At 52.3% G+C, this 17,503-nt stretch overlaps 1 protein-coding gene across 2 annotated transcripts in view; it reads right to left on the minus strand.

Annotated features, from left to right (window-relative positions):
* Positions 1 to 17,503, minus strand: part of LOC143767347 (uncharacterized) — a 294,161-nt gene that overhangs the window by 44,946 nt on the left and 231,712 nt on the right. Inside the window, exon 1 of one of the 2 annotated variants that reach the window (XM_077255597.1) lies at positions 7,979 to 8,202. The exons of the other annotated variant lie outside the window; for it this stretch is intronic. The gene's annotated coding sequence lies outside the window, so the exon portion shown is untranslated. Of the gene's footprint in view, positions 1 to 7,978; positions 8,203 to 17,503 lie in introns of those variants that run through there. 2 annotated transcript variants of the gene reach the window in all.

Raw genomic sequence — 17,503 nt, forward strand, 5'->3', positions numbered from 1 at the left:
GGTTCTTGTGTAATCAGTGTTAGAAGTTTTCAGTAAAGGTACCTTCACACGAAGCGACGCTGCAACGATAGCGACAACGATGCCGATCGCTGCAGCGTCGCTGTTTGGTCGCTGGAGAGCTGTCACACAGACCGCTCTCCAGCGACCAACGATGCCGAGGTCCCCGGGTAACCAGGGTAAGCATCGGGTTGCTAAGCGCAGGGCCGCGCTTAGTAACCCGATGTTTACCCTGGTTACCAGTGTAAAAGTAAAAAAAACAAACACTACATACTCACCTGTGCGTCCCCAAGCATCTGCTTCCTGACACTGACTGAGCTCCGGCCCTAACAGCACAGCGGTGACGTCACCGCTGTGCTTTCACTTTCACTTTAGGGCCGGCGCTCAGTAAGTGTCAGGAAGCAGACGCTGGGGGACGCGCAGGTGAGTATGTACTGTTTGTTTTTTTTACTTTTACGCTGGTAACCAGGGTAAACATCGGGTTACTAAGCGCGGCCCTGCGCTTAGTAACCCGATGTTTACCCTGGTTACCAGTGTAAAACATCGCTGGTATCGTTGCTTTTGCTTTCAAACACAACGATACACGGCGATCGGACGACCAAATAAAGTTCTGGACTTTATTCAGCGACCAGCGACATCACAGCAGGATCCTGATCGCTGCTGCGTGTCAAACTAAACGATATCGCTAGCCAGGACGCTGCAACGTCACGGATCGCTAGCGATGTCGTTACAAAGTCGTTTCGTGTGAAGGTACCTTTAATGAAATACTCGTGCTTCGCGGCAGGACTGTAGGCAGAGTCTTATCTTGGTGCTCTAAGCCAAAGAAACCAAGTAGAGACCTGCCCACAGGCCGCCCCAAAGCACAAACAGTCTCTATGATGAGGAACATGTGTGTGCTTCGGGGCAGGCCTGTAGGTAGGTTTCTCCTTGGTTTCTCTGGCTTCGAGCAGGAAGAGAAGACTCTTCACCTCAGGTATCATTTTAACACCGCCAATCTGATGGTTACTTAGCAATATCCTGCTTACACGTTCACTTTAAACCAGATACATTATTTATAACACAAAATACTCAATAAATCACGTACCCCACGTCTACTTTATATAAACATCATTTTTGAAACATAATTTTATTTTGTTAAGAAGTTAGAAGGGTTAAAAGATGATCAGAAATTTCTCAATTTTCCTACAAAATTTACAAAACCAACTTTGTAAAGATCACATTGCATCTGAAGTGACTTTGAGGGCCCTATGCGACAAAAAATACCCAAAAGTGACACCATTTAATATTTTTTATACCATTGGGCAGTGAAGAAACAATGACTGGAAATAGGTAAAACTGGGAACAAAAATTGTCAATTTCTGCTGAAGAGCAGAATCCCCCTTATGTGACCCCATTTAGGAAATTACACCCCTTTGGGAATTTATCTGCAGATGTAGTGAAGATTTTGATTCAATGAGTGTTTTCCAGAAACAAACAGCATTGGATGTTGCTGAGTAAAAAATTGCAAATCTGTTAGTGTTGTTCATTGTACATTGTGCCCAGCTTGAGCTTCTGGAGATATGGACCCCGTAAATTAGGCGGACTCTCACCGCTACAGAAACGCCAAACATGTGGACGCTAAATGTGGTTTAGGCACATTGTTGGGTTCATAAGGGAGGGGAGGCAGAATTCATTGAGATTTTTTTTTTTTTTTTTTGGGGGGGGGGGTCATTTCACATTTCCAGAGTCTTTGTGCCTTGAGTAATGTGAAAGCCCACTATATATCTGCTGATGGATCTGAGTAGGGACTTGTTTCTTTTTGTAGATGACTTGAAGCATTTGTTGGGAATATTTTACTTAACATTTTGGATCACATTTATCCTGCGCTCAACGCTGAGCACTCACATCCGAGTTTCCATCTAAATCTCTGATCCATTCGCTATAATGAGTTATACTATGGCCTCCATCTGGCCTCTGTTTAGCAGTATCTTTCTTTTCAGAGGTGCACAAAACTGTGTAGGACAGCGCTTTGATGCTCACCTAAAAAGTTGTCCACCACCAGATCACAGGTCAGACAGCGTCCACAGTGCCTCCATTGCCCTCATTATAAGGAATGGGGGTTGAGCAGTGCTCGTGGCTGTAAAACCCCCGGGGACTGAATGGAAAGCGGGGTGACCTGGAGTTACCTTGAGTTGCGGTGAGGCGCCCTCTGCTGCATGTCCTCATGAACTGGAGCCTGGTAAAAGTTCCCACGCTCGAGTTCATATGAGGACATCCAGCAGAGGGCGCCTCACCGAAACTCAAGGTAACTCCAGCACTGCTTTAGCACAGCTCCTGGCTGTAAAATGATTTAACCCCTTCAGATGGACTTACTTCGTGGGACTGACCTGAGCGTCGGAAGGTATGAGATATTGTTGTTTTTTTCTTTTTCCTTTGTTACAGAACGAGGGTCTTCAGGTGGATTACCAGTATAATAAAATATTACAACAACCCGTGTCTTTATTTCATTAAAATACTTTTAAATAATGTGTGTGTGTTTTATTAACCATTTCGTACTATTGGATTAATAATGGATAGGTGTCATAATTGATGCCTCTCCATTATTAATCTGGCTTAAAGGGAACCTGTCACCTGAATTTGGCGAGACCAGTTTTGGGTCATATGGGCGGGGTTTTCGGGTGTTTGATTCACCCTTTCCTTACCCGCTCGCTGCATGCAATATTGCCTTGCGCTGGTGTGTACTCCGGAGGACAGAGAATGAACTTCAATCCAATATTGCGGCCAGCATGCAGCCAGCGGGTAAGGAAAGAGTGAATCAAACACCCGAAAACCCCGCCCATATGACCCAAAACCCCGCCCATATGACCCGCCAAATTCAGGTGACAGGTTCCCTTTAATGTCACCTTACAATAGCAAGGTGACATTAACCCTTCATTACCCCATATCCCACCGCTACACGGGAGTGGGAAGAGAGTGGCTAAGTGCCAGAATAGGCGCATCTTCCAGATGTGACTTTTCTGGGGTGGCTGGGGGCAGATGTTTTTAGCCACGGGGGGGGGGGGGGGCCAATAACCATGGACCCTCTCCTGGCTATTAATATCTGCCCTCAGTCACTGGCTTTACCACTCTGGCGGAGAAAATCGCGCGGGAGCCCACGCCAATTTTTTCAACCATTTAACCCTTTATTTTACAAGCTACAGCGCCCAAATTTTGCACATACACACTACTAACAGTAGTGTGGAATATGCAAAAAAAAAAAAAAAAGGGATATGAGATGGTTTACTGTATGTAAACCACGTCTCATATCATTACCGGCTTTTCACATATCTCGCGCTGAATTAAATATAAATGCAGACTATATATATATATGTGTCTCGATGACATATATATATATATATATATATATACTGTATATATGTTTTAACGAACATTTGAGCACATAAATCCATTAGATGTCGGTTTTGCAAGCCTGCGAGAAACTATCGAAGTACGGATGCCATACGGATTACATACGGGGGATGCCATGCGCAAAATACGCTGACACACCCTGCCTACGGATGACATACGGATCACTATTTTGGGGACTTTTCTGCGTATTATGGCCGTAATAAACGGACCGTATTTACATACGCTGAGTGTGACGCCGGCCTAACACTCTAATTCTGTATACTGCTACTTTCATTCACCTTATTGTACTGTGATTAGCCCTAGCATCACTAGCTACGTTAGCTAGCATTCCTACTATAGGATGGGAACGCTTCTTTGTGCTTTGTTGTATCTTCATAGTAGCTGTTAGGTTTGGATTTGGGCTCTTGCTGCTCCGCTGAATTTTTAAGTTAGGAGATAATTATGAACAGTATCCCCTAGGCTGGATGGGTTAGTAATACTGAGCAGGTGCCCTGTTAACCCCTAAACCCCTGGAGCTTTTTTCGGATTTGCGTTTTCGTTTTTTGCTCCCCTCTTTCCCAGAGCCATAACTTTTGCATTTTTCCATCAGTATGGCCATGTGAGGGCTTATTTTTTTGTAGGATGAGTTGTACTTTTGAACGACACCATTGGTTTTACCATGTCATGTACTAGAAAACGGGAAAAAAATTCCAAATGCGGCGAAATTGCAAAAGAGTGCATTCCCACACTTGTTTTTTGTTTGGCTTTTTTTCTAGGTTCACTAAATGCTAAAACTGACCTGCCATTATGATTCTCCAGGTCATTACGAGTTCATAGACACCAAACATGTCTAGGTTATGTTTTAACTACCATATATAGTCAAGTATAAGCCGACCCGAGTATTAGCCGAGACCCCTAATTTTGCCACAAAAAACTGGGAAAAATTAATGACTCGAGTATAAGCCTAGGGTGGAAAATGCAGCAGCTACCGGTAAATGTCAAAAATAAAAATAGATACCAATAAAAGTAAAATTAATTGAGACATCAGTAGGTTAAATATTTTTGAATATCCATATTGAATTAGGAGCCCCATATAATGCTCCATACAGTTTATGATGGGCCCCATAAGATGCTCCATATTAAAATATGCCCATATAATGCTGCACAAATGCTGATTATGGCCCCATAAGATGCTCCATACAGATATGCCCCATATCAGACCGGGATCACACATACACGAGATACGGCCGAGTCTCGCAGGTGAAATCCCTCCTCTGGCGCCGGCACTTGGGAGCGGAGCGTGCAGCTCCATGTATTGCTGTGCGGCTGCATGCTCCGCTCCGGAGTGCCGGCGCCAGAGGGATTTCACCTGCGAGACTCGGCCGCATCTCGCGTATGTGTGATCCCGGCCTAATGCTGCACATGGCCCCATACAGATATTTGCCCCATATAATGCTGCACATGGCCCCATACAGATATTTGCCCCATATAATGCTGCACATGGCCCCATACAGATATTTGCCCCATATAATGCTGCACATGGTCCCATACAGATATTTTCCCCATATAATGCTGCACATGGCCCCATAAGATGTTCCATACAGATACTTGCCCCATATAATGCTGCACATGGCCCCATAAGATGCTCCATACAGATGTTTGCCCCATATAATGCTGCACATGGCCCCATAAGATGCTCCATACAGATGTTTGCCCCATACAGATGTTTGCCCCATATAATGCTGCACATGGCCCCATATGCTGTTGCTGCGATTAAAAAAAACCCAAAAAATTACATACTCACCTCTCAGTCCCCCGGCACTTGCCATATTCACCTGCTCCGCATTCCACCGACGGCCGCCGCTGTGTCTTCCCTGTCCTCTACACTGACGTTCAGGCAGAGGGCAGCGCGCACACAAATCTCGTCATCGCGCACTCTGACCTGAGCGTTACTGCAGAGGATGGAGAGGACGCAGCGGCGGCCATGGAACGGGGAGCAGGTGAATATTGCGCACTGCGTTATACTCACCTGCTCCTGGCGCGGTGTCCCTGGTTCTCCGGCGCCGGAAGCTTCTTCCTGTAGTGAGCGGTCACATGGTACCGCTCATTACAGTAATGAATATGCGGCACCACCCCTATTGGAGTGGAGTTGGGTCCATATTCATTACTGCAATGAGCGGTACCACGTGACCGCTTAATACAGGAAGAAGCTTCAGCGCCCGGAGAACCTGGGTCGAGCAGGGACCGCGCCAGGAGCAGGAGAGTATTATTACACAGCTCCGCTCCCCCCTCCCCTGCTGACCCCTGGGAATGACTTGAGTATAAGCCGAGAGGGGCAATTTCAGCCTAAAAAATGGGCTGAAATTCTCAGCTTATATTCGAGCATATACAATAAGTGGTGAAAAAAAAATTCCAAACTTTGCTAAAGAAAAGAAAAAAAAAAGTGCAATTTTCCCGAGACCCGTAGCGTCTCAATTTTTTGGGATCTGGGGTTAGGTGAGGATTTATTTTTTGCGCGCCAAGCTGACATTTTTAATGATACCATTTTGGTGCAGATACGTTCTAGTGATCGCCCGTTATTGCATTTTAATGCAATGTTGCAGCAACCAAAAAAAAGTAATTCTGGCGGTTTTAATTTTTTTTCTCACTATGCTGTTCAGCGATCAGGTTAATTTTTTTTTTATTGATAGAACGGGCGATTCTGAAAGCGGTGATGTGAAATATCTGTAGGTTTGATTTTTTTATTGTTTTATTTTGAATGGAGCGAATGGGGGGTGATTTAAACTTACATTTTTTTCATATTTTTTTTTTTAAACATTTTTTTTCTGCCAAAGAAGTGCTTGTTAAATGCCGCTGTCAGCGTTTGATAGCGGCATTTAACTAGTTAATAGCGTCGGGTGTAATCGCATACAAAACAGCTGACAAGTCCAGGGAATTGATGCAGGCTCACCACCAGAGCCTGCATCAAAGCAGGGGATCTGCCATCAGAAGTACTATTCCGTCCGATGGCAGAAAGGGGTTAAATAGAGAAACAAGGGCCTTTATTGCTTTATGCACTACCCAAACAATGCAATTCCCCCAAAACAGTCTGCAAAGCCCACCAAGCATCCCCCAGCATTATACAGCCCCCGATCCCACCACACATCCCCCAGCGTTACACAGCCCCCGATCCCACCACACAGCCCCCGATCCCACCACACATCCCCCAGCGTTACACAGCCCCCAGCGTTACACAGCCCCCGATCCCACCACACAGCCCCCAGCGTTACACAGCCCCCGATCCCACCACACAGCCCCCAGCGTTACACAGCCCCCGATCCCACCACACAGCCCCCAGCGTTACACAGCCCCCGATCCCACCACACAGCCCCCAGCGTTACACAGCCCCCGATCCCCCCACACATCCCCCATTACACAGCCCCCGATCCCCCCACACATCCCCCAGCGTTATACAGCACCCGATCCCACCACATCCCCCAGCGTTATACAGCCCCCGATCCCACCACACAGCCCCCAGCGTTATACAGCCCCCGATCCCACCACAGCCTCCAGCGTTATACAGCCCCCGATCCCAAACATCCCCCAGCGTTATACAGCCCCCGATCCCAAACATCCCCCAGCGTTATACAGCCCCCGATCCCACCACATCCCCCAGCGTTATACAGCCCCCGATCCCACCACACAGCCCCCAGCGTTATACAGCCCCCGATCCCAAACATCCCCCAGCGTTATACAGCCCCCGATCCCACCACATCCCCCAGCGTTATACAGCCCCCGATCCCACCACAGCCTCCAGCGTTATACAGCCCCCGATCCCACCACACATCCCCCAGCGTTATACAGCCCCCGATCCCACCACACATCCCCCAGTGTTATACAGTCCCGATCCCACCACACAGCCCCCAGCGTTATACAGCCCCCGATCCCACCACAGCCTCCAGCGTTATACAGCCCCCGATCCCACCACACAGCCCCCAGCGTTATACAGCCCCCGATCCCACCACAGCCTCCAGCGTTATACAGCCCCCGATCCCACCACACATCCCCCAGCGTTATACAGCCCCCGATCCCACCACACATCCCCCAGCGTTATACAGCCCCCGATCCCACCACACATCCCCCAGTGTTATACAGTCCCGATCCCACCACACAGCCCCCAGCATTACACAGCCCCCGATCCCACCACACATCCCCCCGCGTTACACAGCCCCCGATCCCACCACACATCCCCCAGTGTTATACAGACCCCGATCCCACCACAGCCCCCAGCGTTATACAGCCCCTGATCCCACCACACAGCCCCCGATCCCACCACAGCCCCCAGCGTTATACAGCCCCCGATCCCACCACAGCCCCCAGCGTTATAGAGCCCCCGATCCCACCACAGCCCCCAGCGTTATACAGCCCCCGATCCCACCACACAGCCCCCGATCCCACCACACATCCCCCAGTGTTATACAGACCCCGATCCCACCACAGCCCCCAGCGTTATACAGCCCCCGATCCCACCACACAGCCCCCAGCACCGCACACCCCTTCAAATCCCTCATGTACATGCCCCGCCACACACAAAACGTTCTCCTCTCTGAAGACCCCACATTCCGCCCCTTTGTACCTGCAACTTCTTACAGGGTAGAGGCTAAATCCAAGTGGGTAAAGGACCTTTCATGACGTCATTCACATGTGACGGGATGATATCACGGGAAGGGGCGGGGCCTCCCAGTACAGACCTGATACCAGCGTTGGAAGCAGCCCACACATTCTAGCGTTTACCATCCCCCTCAAATGCCCCCGGACCCCTCAGTGTGATCAGCACCACAGCATCCTGGTATCAGGTCTGAGCTGGGAGGCCCCGCCCCCCGTTACATCATCCTTTCACATGTGCATGACGTCAGCAAAGGTCCTTTAGCCACTAGTCTGTACCCTATAAGAAGTTACAAGTAGAAAGGGGCGGAGTGTGGGGTCCTTAGAGAGGGGAAAGATTTGTGGGGGCATGCCCATGAGGGATTTAAAGGGTCTCTAGATGCTGGGGGATGTTTGGTGGGATCGGGGGCTGTGTAATGCTGGGGGATGTGTGGTGGGATCGGGGGCTGTATAATGCTGGGGGATGTGTGGTGGGATCGGGGGCTGTATAATGCTGGGGGATGTGTGGTGGGATCGGGGGATGTGTGGTGGGATCGGGGGATGTGTAATGCTGGGGGATCGGGGGCTGTATAATGCTGGGGGATGTGTGGTGGGGCTGGGGGATGTGTGGTGGGATCGGGGGCTGTGTAATGCTGGGGGATGTGTGGTGGGATCGGGGGCTGTGTAATGCTGGGGGATGTGTGGTGGGATCGGGGGCTGTATAATGCTGGGGGATGTGTGGTGGGATCGGGGGCTGTATAATGCTGGGGGATGTGTGGTGGGATCGGGGGCTGTATAATGCTGGGGGATGTGTGGTGGGATCGGGGGATGTGTGGTGGGATCGGGGGATGTGTAATGCTGGGGGATCGGGGGCTGTATAATGCTGGGGGATGTGTGGTGGGGCTGGGGGATGTGTGGTGGGATCGGGGGCTGTGTAATGCTGGGGGATGTGTGGTGGGATCGGGGGCTGTGTAATGCTGGGGGATGTGGGGTGGGGTGGGGTGGGGTGGGGTGGGGGCTGTATAACGCGGGGGGGATGTTTGGTGGAATTGGGGGCTGTGTAATGCTGGGGGATGTGTGGTGGGATCGGGGGATGTGTGGTGAGATCGGGGGCTGTGTAATGCTAAGGGACGTTTGGTGGGATCGGGGGCTGTATAATGCTGGGGGCTGTGTGGTGGGATCGGGGGCTGTATAATGCTGGGGGCTGTGTGGTGGGATCGGGGGCTGTGTAATGCTGGGGGACGTTTGGTGGGATCGGGGGCTGTGTAATGCTGGGGGACGTTTGGTGGGATCGGGGGCTGTATAATGCTGGGGGACGTTTGGTGGGATCGGGGGCTGTATAATGCTGGGGAAGTTTGGTGGGATCGGGGGCTGTATAATGCTGGGGGATGTGTGGTGGGATCGGGGGCTGTATAATGCTGGGGGACGTTTGGTGGGATCGGGGGCTGTATAATGCTGGGGGACGTTTGGTGGGATCGGGGGCTGTATAATGCTGGGGGACGTTTGGTGGGATCGGGGGCTGTATAATGCTGGGGGACGTTTGGTGGGATCGGGGGCTGTATAATGCTGGGGGATGTTCTGTGGGATCGGGGGCTGTATAATGCTGGGGGATGTGTGGTGGGATCGGGGGATGTGTGGTGGGATCGGGGGATGTGTGGTGGGATTGGGGGCTGTATAATGCTGGGGGATGTGTGGTGGGATCGGGGGCTGTATAATGCTGGGGTATGTGTGGTGGGGTCGCAGGCTGTGTGATGCTGGGGGACGTTTGGTGGGATCGGGGGCTGTGTAATGCTGGGGGACCTTTGGTGGGATCGGGGGCTGTGTAATGCTGGGGGACGTGTGGTGGGGTCGGAGGCTGTGTGATGCTGGGGGATGTGTGGTGGGGTCGGAGGCTGTGTGATGCTGGGGGACGTTTGGTGTGATTGGGGGCTGTATAATGCTGGGGGATGTGTGGGGGATGTGTGGTGGGGGCTGAATAACGCGGGGGGATGTTTGGTGGGATTGGGGGCTGTGTAATGCTGGGGGCTGTGTGGTGGGATTGGGGGCTGTATAATGCTGAGGGATGTGTGGTGGGATCAGGGGCTGTGATGCTGGGGGATGTGTGGTGGGGTCGGAGGCGGTGGGATCGGGGGCTGTGTGATGCTGGGGGACGTTTGGTGGGATCGGGGGCTGTATAATGCTGGGGGACGTTTGGTGGGATCGGGGGCTGTATAATGCTGGGGGATGTGTGGTGGGATCGGGGGCTGTATAATGCTGGGGGATGTGTGGTGGGATCGGGGGCTGTATAATGCTGGGGGGATGTGTGGTGGGATCGGGGGCTGTATGATGCTGGGGGCTGTGTGGTGGGATCGGGGGCTGTATGATGCTGGGGGCTGTGTGGTGGGATCGGGGGCTGTATAATGCTGGGGGATGTGTGCTGGGATCGGGGGCTGTATAATGCTGGGGGATGTGTGCTGGGATCGGAGGCTGTATAATGCTGGGGGATGTTTGGTGGGGTCGGGGGCTGTATAATGCTGGGGGATGTTTGGTGGGATCGGGGGCTGTATAATGCTGGGGGATGTTTGGTGGGATCGGGGGCTGTATAACGCGGGGGGATGTTTGGTGGGATTGGGGGCTGTGTAATGCTGGGGGATCGGGTCTGTATAACACTGGTGGATCCTTTGTGGGATCGGGACCTGTGCAATGCTGGGGATGTTTGGTAGGATCGAGGGCTGTGTAATGCCGGAGGATGTTTGGTGGGATCTGGTGATGTGTAATGCTGGGGGATGTTTGGTGGGATTGGGGCCAGTGTAATTCCGGGGGATGTTTGGTGGGATCGGGGGCTGTATAATGCTGGGGGATGTTTGGTGGGATCGGGGGCTGTATAATGCCGGGGGATGTTTGGTTTGATCGGGGTTCTTTATAATGCTGGGGGATGTTTGCTGGGATCGGGGGCTGTATAATTCTGGGGGATGTTTGCTGGGATCGGGGGCTGTATACCGCTGGGGGATGTTTGGGGGGATCGGGGGCTGTAAAACGCCAGGGGTTGTTTGGGGGGGGATTGGTGGCTGTGTAATGCTGGGGATGCTTGGTGGGATCGGGGCTGTATAACACTGGTGGATGTTTGGTGGGATTTGGGGCTGTATAATGCTGGGGGATGTTTGGTGGGATCACGGGCAGTATAAGGCTACTTTCACACTAGCGTTAACTGCAATACGTCGCAAATGCGTAGTTTTGCCGAAAATACGCATCCAGCAAAAGTTCTTGCTGGATACGTTTTTTCGTCATAGACTAACATTTGCGACGCATTGCCAAACGTTGCGTCCATTTGCGACGCTTGGGCGTGTGGTAGCGGACCGTCGGGAGAAAAAAACGTTACATGTAACGTTTTTTGCTCCCGACGGTCCGCTTTTTCCGACCGCGCATGCGTGGCCGGAACTCCGCCCCCATCTCCCCGTACTTCCCCGCACCTCACAATGGGGCAGCGGATGCGTGGGAAAAATGCATCCGCTGCCCCCGTTGTGCGGCGGAGACCACGCTAGCGTCGGGTTGTTCCCGACGCTAGTGTGAAAGTAGCCTAAGGCTGGGGGATGTTTGCTGGAAGCGAAAGATGTGTAATGCTGGGGGATGTTTGGTAGGATTGGGGGATGTGTAAGGCTGGGGGATGTTTGGTGGATCGAGACCTGTGTAATGCTGTGGGATTGCTGGCAGTGTAATGCTAGGGGAAGTTTGGTGGGATCCGGGGCTGTATAACGTCAGGGGATGTTTGGAGGGGCTGGGGGCTGTGTCATGCCGGGGGATATTTGGGGGGATCGGGGGCTGTGTCATGCCGGGGGATGTTTGGTGGGATCGGGGGCTGTGTCATGCTGGGGGATGTTTGGTGGGATCCGGGGCTGTATAACATCGGGGGATGTTTGGGGGGGATCGGGGGCTGTAAAACACCGGGGGATGTTTGGTGAGATCGGGGCTGTGTCATGTCGGGGGATGTTTGGTGGGATCGGGGCTGTGTCATGTCGGGGAATGTTTGGTGGGATCCGGGGCTGTATAACATCGGGGGATGTTTGGGGGGGATCGGGGGCTGTAAAACACCGGGGGATGTTTGGTGAGATCGGGGCTGTGTCATGTCGGGGGATGTTTGGTGGGATCGGGGGCTGTGTCATGTCGGGGGATGTTTGGTGGGATCGGGGGCTGTGTCATGTCGGGGGATGTTTGGTGGGATCGGGGGCTGTGTCATGTTGGGGGATGTTTGGTGGGATCGGGGGCTGTGTCATGTTGGGGGATATTTGGTGGGATTCCGGGCTGTTTAATGCTGGGGATATTTGGTGGGATCGAGGGCTGTATAATGCCGGAGGGTGTTTGGTGCGATTGGGGGCTGTATAACGCTGTGGGATATTTGGTGGGGGTGGGGTTGGGGTCTGTATAATGCTGGGGGATGTTTGCTGGGATCGGGGGTTGTATAATGCTGGGGGATGTTTGGTGGGATTGCTTGCTTTACAATGCTGGTGGATGTTTGGTGGAATCGAGGGGCCTGTGTAATGCTGGGGAATGTGTGGTGTTGATTAAATAAATGTGCAAAATAACCATATTTAACACCACACATCCCCCAGCATTACACAGGCCCCTCGATTCCACCAAACATCCACCAGCATTGTAAAGCAAGCAATCCCACCAAACATCCCCCAGCGTTATACAACCCCCGATCCCAGCAAACATCCCCCAGCATTATACAGGCCCCAACCCCACCAAATATCCCACAGCATTATACAGCCCCCGATTCCACCAAACATCCCCAGCATTACACCAAACATCCCCCAGCATTACACAGCCAGCAATCCCACCAAACATCCCCCAATATTACACAGCCCCCAATCCCAACAAACATCCCCCAGCATTACACAGCTCCCTCGATCCCAAAAAACAAACCCCCAGCATTATACAGCAACCAATCCCACCAAACATCCCCAAGCAATACACAGCCCCCAATCCCACCAAACACCCTCCAGAGTTATACAGCCCCCGATCCCACCAAACACCCTCCAGAGTTATACAGCCCCCGATCCCACCAAACATCCCCCAGCATCACACAGCCCCAAATACCACCAAACATCCTCCCGCGTTATACAGCCCCCGATCCCACCAAACAGCCCCCGGCAATACACAGCTCCCAATCCCACCAAACATCCCACAGCGTTATACAGCCCCCAATCGCACCAAACACCCTCCGGCATTGTACAGCCCTCGATCCCACCAAATATACCCAGTATTATACAGCCCGGAATCCCACCAAATATCCCCCAACATGACACAGCCCCCGATCCCCCCCAAACATCCCCCGATGTTATACAGCCCCGGATCCCACCAAACATCCCCCGGCATGACACAGCCCCCGATCCCCCCCAAATATCCCCCGGCATGACACAGCCCCCAGCCCCTCCAAACATCCCCCGGCATGACACAGCCCCCGATCCCCCCCAAATATCCCCCGGCATGACACAGCCCCCAGCCCCTCCAAACATCCCCCGGCATGACACAGCCCCCAGCCCCTCCAAACATCCCCTGACGTTATACAGCCCCGGATCCCACCAAACTTCCCCTAGCATTACACTGCCAGCAATCCCACAGCATTACACAGGTCTCGATCCACCAAACATCCCCCAGCATTACACATCTTTCGCTTCCAGCAAACATCCCCCAGCCTTATACAGCCCCTGATCCCACCACACATCCCCAGCATTACTCAGCCCCAAATCCCACAAAACATCCACCAGTGTTATACAGCCCCGATCCCACCAAGCATCCCCAGCATTACACAGCCACCAATCCCCCCCAAACAACCCCTGGCGTTTTACAGCCCCTGATCCCAGCAAACATCCCCCAGCATTATAAAGAACCCCGATCAAACCAAACATCCCCCGGCATTACACAGGCCCCAATCCCACCAAACATCCCCCAGCATTATACAGCCCCCGATCCCACCACACATCCCCCAGCATTATACAGCCCCCGATCCCACCACACATCCCCCGATCCCACCAAACATCCCCCCGCGTTATACAGCCCCCACCCCCACCACACATCCCCCAGCATTATACAGCCCCCGATCCCACCACACGTCCCTCAGCATTACACAGCCCCCGATCCCACCAAACATCCCCCCGCGTTATACAGCCCCCACCCCCACCACACATCCCCCAGCATTATACAGCCTCCGACCCCACCACACGTCCCCCAGCATTACACAGCCCCCGATCCCACCAAACATCCCCCCGCGTTATACAGCCCCCGATCCCACCAAACGTCCCCCAGCATCACACAGCCTCCGACCCCACCACACATCCCCCAGCATCACACAGCCTCCGACCCCACCAAACGTCCCCCAGCATTACACAGCCCCCGATCCCACCACACATCCCCCGATCCCACCACACATCCCCCAGCATTACACAGCCCCCGATCCCACCACACATCCCCCGATCCCACCACACATCCCCCAGCATTATACAGCCCCCGATCCCCCAGCATTATACAGCCCCCGATCCCCCAGCATTATACAGCCCCCGATCCCACCAAAGATCCCCCAGCATTATATGGAGCACCCCCACACCGCCGCAGGGCTGAGGGGTACCCGGAGCCGGGCCTCTGGGATCTCAGTCCTGGGGTTGTCACGGTGGCTAGACCCGGTCCGTGGCCCTGTCTGTCAGTGGGGGTCGTCCGGTGCAATAAGTGGTGTTGTAACGGTGCAGTTGTGGGGTGCAGGTCGCGATAAATAATGAGGACACCAGGTTGCAGTCTCTTTACCTCTTTACTGAAGATCTCTGGGTCCTCAATCCAGAATACGGCTCACCAGGCTGCGCAAGTCCGGCCGGTCCAATGACACTTCCAGAGTTCTCTTCACAGGAGGAAATCTGTGCCTTCCCCCTAGCGCTATGTGTTGTAGTCCTTCCCTGCTGTGCTTACGGAAAGTACCCCACAACTGTTGTGTCTGTTTCTGATGTTCCCTCACAACTCGACTAGATGATGTTCTGCTAATCCTCCGTCCCTTCCTGGTGTTCTGGTTGGGACGGCACCCGTATGACGGGTAGGCTCGGAGCTCTTCCGGGACCCTAGAGTCGCCCCTCTCCACAAGTTGCCCCCCAAGACTTCATAGGTGATTTGAGTTAGACAGCCCGCCTGAGACTGACTGTCCTGCCGCTGTTTGGAGTATTGCTTGAAGCTGAATGTTGTTCTACTCCCTCGGCGTTCCGGCCACCGGTATTGCGCCTCAGTAGGATGTTGCTTCGGTCTTACAGCACGACTCCTACTGGTATTTCTCCTTTGCGTGATCCCGTTTCTCACTCAGCACAATCTATCTCTCTTCTAATCCTTTCTTGGGCACCGCCGCTACCCGGAGCAGGCACGGTCCCGTTACGTTCGTTCTCGTTGCCAAGCCTCTGTCAGGATCCCACCCCTGACAGAGACCCTACTGTATCTTCCCCTACAACACCCTCTGCCACAAGGTGTTGCCTGGTTCCAACCCAGTCAGCTTTCTGATCTAACTTCCTGCCTGACCCCCAGTTTACCCACTATGGTGGGGAGTGGCCTAATGAATAGCACCCTTAGCTCCCCCCGGAGGCCCGGCTGTGAAATGTATTGGTGTCTGTGATACCTGATCAGATGAACTCCTTCAGTGCCATCGGACGCACCATAGCTCCCCATAGTGGCGGAGCCACAGTACTGCAACGACCAGGACTCTGGGGCGCTGCACTCCCCCCTGGTTAAACACAGTACTCCGGGACTGGGAAGAAAACAACAATACAAGTTTAGCAAAAAGACATACAGTTTGGTTGAGTGCAATAACAATAAGTATACTTGAACAAGCTTCCCTTTATGGGAGGTGAGGACACTTGAACGTTACAAAACATGGTTAAATATCATAGCAACATGCTATAATTAACTTTCCTTACCCAACCGGGTATTCTACTAAGTGCAAAAATTGTTGAACAATAATTTAACATTGCCTTTAAGGACATACACTCTGTATCCACCAAAGACCTTCCTATAATCACATTATAAGGTAAATTAACTTTTTTCATTCTCCTTCTTTGAATCTGCAGGACCGCCTGTCCTATCGGCACTAGACCTACTGCCTCTCCTTTCTGTTACAGGACCGCCCCGTTCAGCCAGGGCCTACTGCCTCTTCAACTTCTATACACAGTATAGAACATAACATTACTTTCAGTTTAAGAGCACTGAGCCATCTCTACATGACTCCTATGAGGACTCAGGGTTTACCTTCTATCCTAACTATCTATCAACATTATCAAGCATTTTCTTCTGAACATTAAGCCTTCTCATTATCTTTCTTTCTATCATGCATGCTGGACTCCACGTCTATCCCTACGGGTCCACTGCATCCTTCTTCTACCTTTCACATTTTTACTTCTCAGAGCACATCATCAGTATTTCTTCACATTTAACTAATTAAACACATATAACTTTCTCGTACAACATTATCATCACTTTTCTCTCATCAACATTATTGCTACTTGTCTTAAGCAATATTTCTATCGAAATGCGGCGAATGAACATCCCCTTTAAGAGAGGACCAAGTCTCTGTGAGGTAGCGTATTTTCTCAAGCTACCAGTCCATACTCAGCAAAGGTTCCAGTGCGGTATCTTCGCAAAGAGTCCTTCTTTAAGTAAAACCAGTAGGGAGCGCCTTTAATAAGGTGCAAACTATGTACAAGAAGTTCGGATCATGCACTGTTCATGATTTCAGCAGTTTTTTAAATAACATAGAAAAATAGAAAATAACCAAAAACAATAGGGATCCATAAGGAATTAACCCTGAACGGGTTTAGCAGCAACAGTAAACAAACAGTTAAAAGAAGAACTATTTACACTTTCTTAAAGCATTCATGCTTACTCTTTCGGCGCAGCAGGTGGTTTCCTTCCGGGCCTCACCAGGCCAATGGGCCGCGCTGCCTCACCAGGAAGTGGCTCTGGTCCCAGCAACGACAAGATCCCCCGCCGTGATGTTCTTCTCACCGAGGATCCTGCTCGCCCCCACGGCACATGGCGGGTCCGGGTTCTCTGCTGCTCTGCCGGGTCGGGTTCTTTGGCCTTTTCGGCAGGAGGTTCATCATCAGCTGTTTCAGCGGCGGCCTGGAGCGCAACGCATCGCTGGACACCCCGTGCCATCCAGCCAGCTTCGCCTGTTGCTCTCCTCCACCGGGTGTAAGTCACGGCATCACCGGGCTCCAGGTCGCGAGCAAACCTTCCTCCGCAGTGCTCGACCTCCTTCCGGTCCACGTGGACTTGTAGCGGCTCCCCGATCTCCTGGATAACTCCTCTTCCATATAGGGGGTTGAAGGAGACCACTACACCCCAGTGGGACGAGGGGACCTCCGCGACGGTGGTTAAATCGATCTGGGCTGCCGGTTGCGGTCGGTTCCGCCATGCAGCCATCAAGCGCCGCAGGTGCTCGGCCTCTGGCATAATCTTCAGGCCTTGTGTTTGCAGCGCACCTTCAGCCGCGGCCGGGTCAGAAGGAGCAGGG

The sequence above is a fragment of the Ranitomeya variabilis genome, chromosome 4, assembly GCF_051348905.1.
Source record: "Ranitomeya variabilis isolate aRanVar5 chromosome 4, aRanVar5.hap1, whole genome shotgun sequence".
In the NCBI taxonomy this organism is placed as follows: Eukaryota; Metazoa; Chordata; class Amphibia; order Anura; family Dendrobatidae; genus Ranitomeya; species Ranitomeya variabilis.